This window comes from Callorhinus ursinus, unplaced genomic scaffold (genome assembly GCF_003265705.2).
Source record: "Callorhinus ursinus isolate GAN/ISIS: 27379988/994484 unplaced genomic scaffold, GSC_fseal_2.0 scaffold8, whole genome shotgun sequence".
NCBI lineage: Eukaryota > Metazoa > Chordata > Mammalia > Carnivora > Otariidae > Callorhinus > Callorhinus ursinus.
Genome location: NW_027397070.1, coordinates 63,095,614 through 63,103,056, shown reverse-complemented (window position 1 = coordinate 63,103,056; position 7,443 = coordinate 63,095,614). Strand labels below are relative to the sequence as shown.

Sequence of the window (7,443 nt, the reverse complement as noted above, 5' to 3'; positions counted from 1 at the left end):
GGAGCCTTGGCCCCAGCTTGCCTCTGGTCAGCCTGCCACATGGGCCATGGCCCCTGAAGACCCTGCTGCCCCCAGAGAACCTGACCAAGGGCCAGCAGTCACATCAGGAGCTGCGTATGCTTTGCCGCAGGTCATGCCTTCACCTTCTTTTCTCCTTTGAGCCCGTGGAAGATCCTGATTGTGAAGTACCATTCTTCCCCTTTCCCAGATAAGAAAATGGAGGCTCAGGAGGGTGAGCCAAATTGACAAGGTGATAAAGTTTGCATCCGTCAGCAGGAAGGCAAGCATGGTTCCCTGCCTGACTGATCCCCTAACAAGGCCTTTTAGGGACGTGACTCAGGATCAGGACATAATTAAAGTCGTACATGGCATCTTCCAGTTTACAGCCCAAGTGAAAACAGCCCCGTGCTGGCCCAGGGAATTTGGAACACTATCAGGACTTGGGATTAACCCCCCTACATGGTCTTCCAGTAAGTACCCAAGCCAAGGATGCAGGCGATGCCCCCCAAGCCAGGGATGGTTTTTCGAGTCCCTTCTTAGAGTTCTGTACCATTCAATTCAAAGCAAAAAGGCATTCCTGGGGGCCGCCAGCAGTCATTTCTGTAACGAAATGAAATTCGCTTTCAGACCCCACGAAGCACCCCCCCCACACACACATCCGAATGCTGACAAGCCCCCGTGGTGATGGCAGCTCTGTGAGCTCCCGGCGGGGACCTCGCCCACACCTGGCTTAGCAGCGCTCAGGGAGCAGCCACGCGACAGCCCCACCCCCACGGGCCCCCGAACCTGTGGGTCGAGAGCCCCCCACCCCGGAGTTCCCATGCAGGCTGCACGGTGGCTGAGTCAGGAGCTACCTTGCTGTCGCCACCGCCCTCAGCCCCCCGCCTGTGGCAGGTTTTGGGGGGAAAGTGCCGCCCCGCCCACGGCCTCTGAGTGTCACAGTGCCACTGTCATGTGCTCTGCCCCAGGCTCTGGCTTCCACCTTTGCTGCCCTGGAGCACCTTCTGAGTGCCTGCTGTGTACCAAGGCGGTGGCCAGGAAGCCAGCCTTGGAGTCCAACAGCGCATTTCCAGTCTGGCTCCCCCCACACACACACCCCCGACCCACACACCCCATGCCTCATTTTCCCCGTCGGCAGGACTAAGTCATAAAGGGTGCCTGGCACGCACCCGAGAGCAGTCACTACCGCAGCTCAGTGAGTCGACACAGGTCATCCTGCTTTAATAAATGAGGAGCCGAGGCTCGGAGAGGCAAAACCACTGGCTGGCGGTCACACGGCTGGTGGTGGCAGGGCCTGGGCTGGAACCCACGAAATTCAGACACCAAGTCCCGGCTGCTGGCCCTCCCTCCTCCGCTCTTGAGGGCCCAGCCCCAGCCAGCAGCGCCCCTCCCCCATGCTGTGCGCTCACACCCAGGGCAGGGGGGGGGGGGTGTTCCTAAGGGCCCTCCCTTCCTACTTCCCCCAGCACCAGGCTTACCAGCCAGCTGGGGGAAGGGCTCTCACGGAAAAGGCAGCCTTCAAGGTTATGATACAACCACGCAAGGGGGTGGTAATGTGGACTTGTTGGGGAACCGCGCGGGTGGGTGGAGCCAGAGCGCCTTGGGATTCTGACGGGTCTGAGTAGGCATCTGCAGGTTCCCGGCTGGATGACCTTGAGCAAGTTTACCTGCTCTGCTCTGTCGGATGGAGGATTAAATGAGATCATGGGTAAGAGGGCACCCCAAGTGTCAGCCAGGATTTGGAGAAATGGGAACTCCACTGCATTGCTGATGGGAATGTAACACGGTGTAGCTGCTGCAGGGAAACAGTTTGGAGGCCCCTCAGAAGGTTAACCCAGAATTCCATGTGACCCAGCAACTCCACTCCTAGGTATGGGTGGGAAAGAATGCAAAAAAGATTCTAGTCAAGTACAAATACACACATGTTCCCTGCACCTCAGTGGTGCAGTCGGGTAAGGCACAGACTCTTGATTTCCGCTCAGGTCATATTCTCAGGGTGGTGAGATTGAGCCCAGGTTTGTGCTCAGCGGGGAGTCTGCTTGGGACTCCCTCTCCCTCTGACCCTGCCCCTCTCAAATAAATAAATCTTTAAAAATACCCAAATACACACATGTTCATAGCAGCACTATGCACAACAGCTAAAAGGTGGAGACAATCCAGATGCCCACCCACGGATGAACAGGTATACAAACGGTGCTCTCTCCATACACAGAACGTTATTCAGCCAGAAAAAGGGATGAAGTCCTGGTGCAAGTTACAACACCTGTGAACTTTGAAAACTAACTGGAAGAAGCCGGACACAAAAGGTCACATACTGTACGATACCACGTATATGAAATGTTCGGAATGGGTAAGTCTGTGGAGACAGAAAGCAGATGAGTGGCTGCCTGGAGCTGAGGAGAGGGGAGAATGGGGAGCGACTGCTTAATGAGTTTGGGGTTTTATTTGGGGTGAGGAAAATGCTTTGGAAGTAAGTAGAAGGGGTGGTGGCACCACATTGTACATCAGCTAAATACCACCAAGTTTTTCTCTTGAAAAGTTGACTTTAAGTCATGTGGATTTAACCTCATTAAAAACAAACAGGGGCTTGCACACTCTGGCTGGAGTCAGACAGTTGCCTTCAGGTCCTGGCTCCGCTGAGCTTTCCAGAATGTTCTAGAATGTCCTCCTGAAGAGGAGCAGAGAAATGGGTGCCCCCTGGAGGGGATGTGGAGTCAGAGGAGGACATTTTAAAGCTTGGCGATGCTTGCAAAGTTCTTGACAGGTGAGAGGGCAGGGGACCCAGCACGAGACAAGGACCTTTGCTTTGTGGTCGCTGGAGGGCAGGTAAAGAGTTTGGGTACAGAGTGCGCAGCTGGTTGCTTAGAGGGCAGGACAGTAAAGGCAGGTGCATCCCCTTGATTCCTGGGTGAGGCAAGGCCACCGACTGAGTGAGAGAACCGGGAAAACACGTGGGACAGAGGGCAAGTGTGACATTATTGACTCGGACGGCCTAGAGGAGTGTGGGAAGATTGGGGGCATGGTGGAGGCGCCCAGGGCACCCAGAGGCTCGGGCGAGCGGCCAGACTGCGGATCAAGGCCCTCCACTTGGTGACCATCCTTGCACTCGAAGCCATTTTGATATTGCGTGCACTAGTTTCTCAGAACTGAGTCCCCGAAGTGGATGCGGATGAAGGCATATGAACATGTTCAAGTGACATGGGAAGCATATTGTGAAGTTGCTCTCCAAAATCAGTTGCCCCAGCTCTCGCCATCCCCGCAACCTCACCAGAAGGCTTCTTGTCCCCGCGCACCATCACCAGAAATTGGCATGTCATTTAAAAAAAAAAAAATCCTAGGGGCGCCTGGGTGGCTCAGTCATTAAGCGGCTGCCTTCGGCTCAGGTCATGGTCCCAGGGTCCTGGGATCGAGCCCCGCCTCGGGCTCCCTGCTCGGCGGGAAGCCTGCTTCTCCCTCTCCCACTCCCCCTGCTTGTGTTCCCTCTCTCGCTGTGTCTCTCTCTGTCAGGTAAATAAATAAAATCTTAAAAAAAATAAAATAAAACAATAAAAAAAATCCTTGCTAATTTGATAGGAAAGAGGAGTATTTCATTATTGTGCTAGGAGCTTTTCCATTTCTTTGATTCATGGCGAAGTGAAACATGTTTTCATAAGCTTATTAGCTATTTGTCTTTTTCTCTTATTATAGATTGCCCTTTCGTGGCATATTTAAAGAGTCTCCGAGGTAAATCTCAGTGAAACAATGGCCACACAGTCCATCAGGAGCGAAGCCAGGAGCAAGCTTGCAGAGAGGAAGCAAGCATGTGGTTATTTCCTTTTCTGGCAGCTGTGACGGCATGAAGAAACAAAAAGCCAGTAAACTGAGTCAGGGCTTATGGCTTATGGCAGCAGATTTTAAAGATAATTTAAGATCGAAGGCTTTGTCTGAACTGTCACCTCTTCCCTTCTGACATACCCACAGACAAACACAAACACATGCCAACAACAGTGAGGAATTATTTACAGGGTTCTCTCTCAGCTGAGCTTTTTGTGATGACTTTTATTAATTATTGAATAATTCAATAAATAATTCATGATTTTCCTGCTGGTGAAGGCATGATCAAAAACTCATGAGTACAAGTCAGGTCAACCCACGGTCTTCCTGAAGCTGGGATAGACCCTGATTATATTTCCACACGTGTGAATGAGGGCGTGAGCATGTGTGTGTCTTTGTGTATGCGTACATGCCCGTGTGTGCACACACCTGCGTGAATGCCGACCGGTGTAGAAGCCTGCGTGTAGACAAGTGTGTGAGTGAGTGTGCATATGAATGCATGCTGAGCAAGCCATGTGAGTGTACAAGGGGAGGTATATATCCTGGAAAGAGTGAGCGGAAAAGGTGTTTCTCTGCTGATTTTATAATCTGCCGATTGTTCTAATTTCTTTGGTCTCTGGTGGTGGGACTGGTAGCTCTTTCTTCATTATCTATACAGATGATTCTTAATAAAAACATCCAGATTTCAGATTAAAATAAAAAAATATGCATGCATTGGAGACCAGTAAGGAGCAGGGCATGGGACAATGGGGAAAAATAAGGAATATCACTTCCTTTTTTCCCTTTATTCCCCAAGCTGGGCTTCTTAGTGCTGGGTGCATGATGTCACTGGGTCAGATCATTGAAGAATACAAAAGAGAAAGAGGAGAAGTAGCTCCTATGAAAAGGAAGTCTAAGCAGGCCATTGACCTTGACCTTGGTAGCATCAGCACGGTCTCCTTTGGATACCTTTGGGAGAGGGGCCCCGGGGCTCAGCCTGAGGATGTGATGGCTCTCTTGGTCAATTTGAATACCTTGTGTCCTGCAGTTGTGTTCATTACCTAATGTTTTTGGGCTTCTACTTATAAGTATATCTTCATTGTAGATCCCTGTCTGACAATCGCTGGGGGCCATCATTAGAGCTTTGAAGGTAAGTGAGTGCTGTGGCAGGGTCCCTGGGGCATCACGGGAGTGGAAAGAACAGGAGATAAGGGATAGATCTCAATTCCTATCTGGTCTCTACTACTCACTGGCTCTACAACAGGGCCCAGTTGCCTTGTTTCTCCTAGGCTCAACTTCCTTGAGTGGAAGTGGGACACTATTATCTATGAGGCAGGAACAAATTAACTAGCAGGATCTTGGGGAGAATTCAGTGGGCTGACCCTGACACAGTAGCTGGTACCCAGCTGGGTCATGATAATAGTTTACTCATCCCCTGCTCATCCCAAGGGGTAGCACCTAGACATCCCCAGGTCCCCCAGTGCCACAGATTGGCCTCGGGGTTGTGTTATCAATTACGGAGAAACACATGTTAAAATCTCCAACTCGGATTGCGATGCACCACTTCTCCATTTAGTTCTCTTTTCTGGCTTCATGCATCTTGAAGCTACCATGTGCCAGCACATTTATGGTTGCTCTCTTTCTGTTATATAGCCCACTTTATCGTTATGAAATGTCACTCTTTCTTTCTCCCAAATAATGCGCTTTGCTCTGAAGTTTACTTTGTCTACTATTAAGACAGTCACATATCAGCTTTCCTTGGGTTAGCCTATATGTGGTACCTCTTTTCCCTCCTTTAACTTTTAACCTGTGTCTCTATAGTTAAAGTGAATTTCTTATAGACAGCATATAGTTGGGTCTTGCTGTTCTGTCCAGCCTGACAATCTCTGCTTTTTAATTCACGTGTTCAATCCGTTTACATTTAGTATAATTATTGTCATGGTTGAGTCTAAGCCTATGATCTTGCTAATTTTTTTTACTTATCTCAGCTTTTTTGCTTTTCTGTTTCTCTTATACTGCTTTCTTTTGCATTGATTTTATTTATTAACATTCTATTTTATTTCCTCTACTGCATTTTTAGCCATACTTCTTGTCTTTATTGTTACTGGCTATTCTGTGGATATTTTTTAAAAAGATTTTATTTATTTATTTGACAGACAGAGACATAGCAAGAGAGGGAACACAAGCAGGGGGAGTGGGAGAAGGAGAAGCAGGCTTCCCACGGAGCAGGGAGCCCGATGTGGGGCTCAATCCCAGGACTCTGGGATCACGACCTGAGCTGAAGGCAGATGCTCAATGACTGAGCCACCCAGGTGCCTCTGTTCTGTGGATTCTAATATACAACCTTCACTTACCACAGTCCACTTAGAATCAATATTGCACCACTTCATATTTCTCTCTTCACATTTCTCAAATTTAAAAACATCACAAGAGTCCAATTATATTTACTTTCTTATCCTTTATGAATATTATTGCCATATACTTTACTTTGACATAGATAAACCTGATATTACAATGATATTACTTTTGCCTTAAACTGTGATGTCTCTTTTTTTAAAGATTTTATTTATTTATTTAAGAGAGAGAGAGAGAGAGAGAGCATACACAAGTGGGAGGAAGGGCAGAGGGAGAAGCAGACTCCCCAAAGAGCAGGGAGTCTGACACGGGCTCCATCCTAGGACCCTGAGATCATGACCTGAGCCAAAAGCAGACACTTAACCAACTGAGCCACCTAGGTGCACCACTGTGATGTGTTTTTTTAAAAATTAACAGAAATAAAAGCTAGTATGTTATATTTGCTTACATCTCTATCATTTCTTTCTTTTTTTAAGATTTTATTTATTTATTTAAGAGAGCGAGCGGGGGGAGGGGCTGCGAGAGGGAGAAACAGTCTTAAGCAGATTCTGCACTGAGCATGGAGCCCGACTCAAGGCCCAATCCCATGACTTCAAGATCATGACAGAAGCAGAAACCAAGAGTTGGCCACTCAACCATCTGTGCCTCCCAGGTGCCTCTCTATCATTTCTGCTGCTCACATTCACATCTTCAGATCTGAATTTCCCTGCAGATTTATTTCCATTCAGCCTAAAGAACTTCCTATAGTATTTCTTGTAGTACAGGTCTGGTGGTGACAAACTTTCTCAGCTTTCATTTATCTGAAAATATCTTTATTTTCCCCTTGCTCTTAACAGTTGTATTGAGACAATTCACATACCACATTATTCACCCATTTAAAGTGTATAGTGGTTTTTTGGTCTATGACGTACTGATTTTTTAAACTGTGGTAGATAGTTATAACACAGAACTTTCCATTTTAGCCATTTTTAATGTATAATTCAGTGGCATTAATTACATCCACAATGTTGTGCAACCATCACTACTATTTCCAGAACCTTTTCCTCACACACGAAATAAAAAAATGTAACCATTAAGCAGTAACTCCCCATGTCTTCCACTGGCTGCCAGCCCCTCTAGTTTACTTTCTGTCTCTATGAACTTGCCTAGTCGGTACCTCATATAAGTGGAATCATACAATATTTGTCCTTTTGCATATGCCTTATCTCACTTAGCATATATTTTCAAAGATCATCCTTGTCGTAGCAGGTATCAGCACTTCATTCCTTTTTAAGGCTGAATAATATACTCCATAGT

At 47.7% G+C, this 7,443-nt stretch overlaps 1 long non-coding RNA gene across 1 annotated transcript; it reads left to right on the top strand.

The window, feature by feature from the left end:
• Positions 1–1,447: 1,447 nt before the first annotated feature.
• LOC112821857 (uncharacterized) lies at positions 1,448–4,087 on the top strand. Its single transcript, XR_003207566.2, has 3 exons — positions 1,448–1,708; positions 2,213–2,350; positions 3,688–4,087. It is a non-coding gene; the product is annotated as an uncharacterized lncRNA (long non-coding RNA).
• The last annotated feature ends 3,356 nt before the right edge of the window (positions 4,088–7,443 follow it).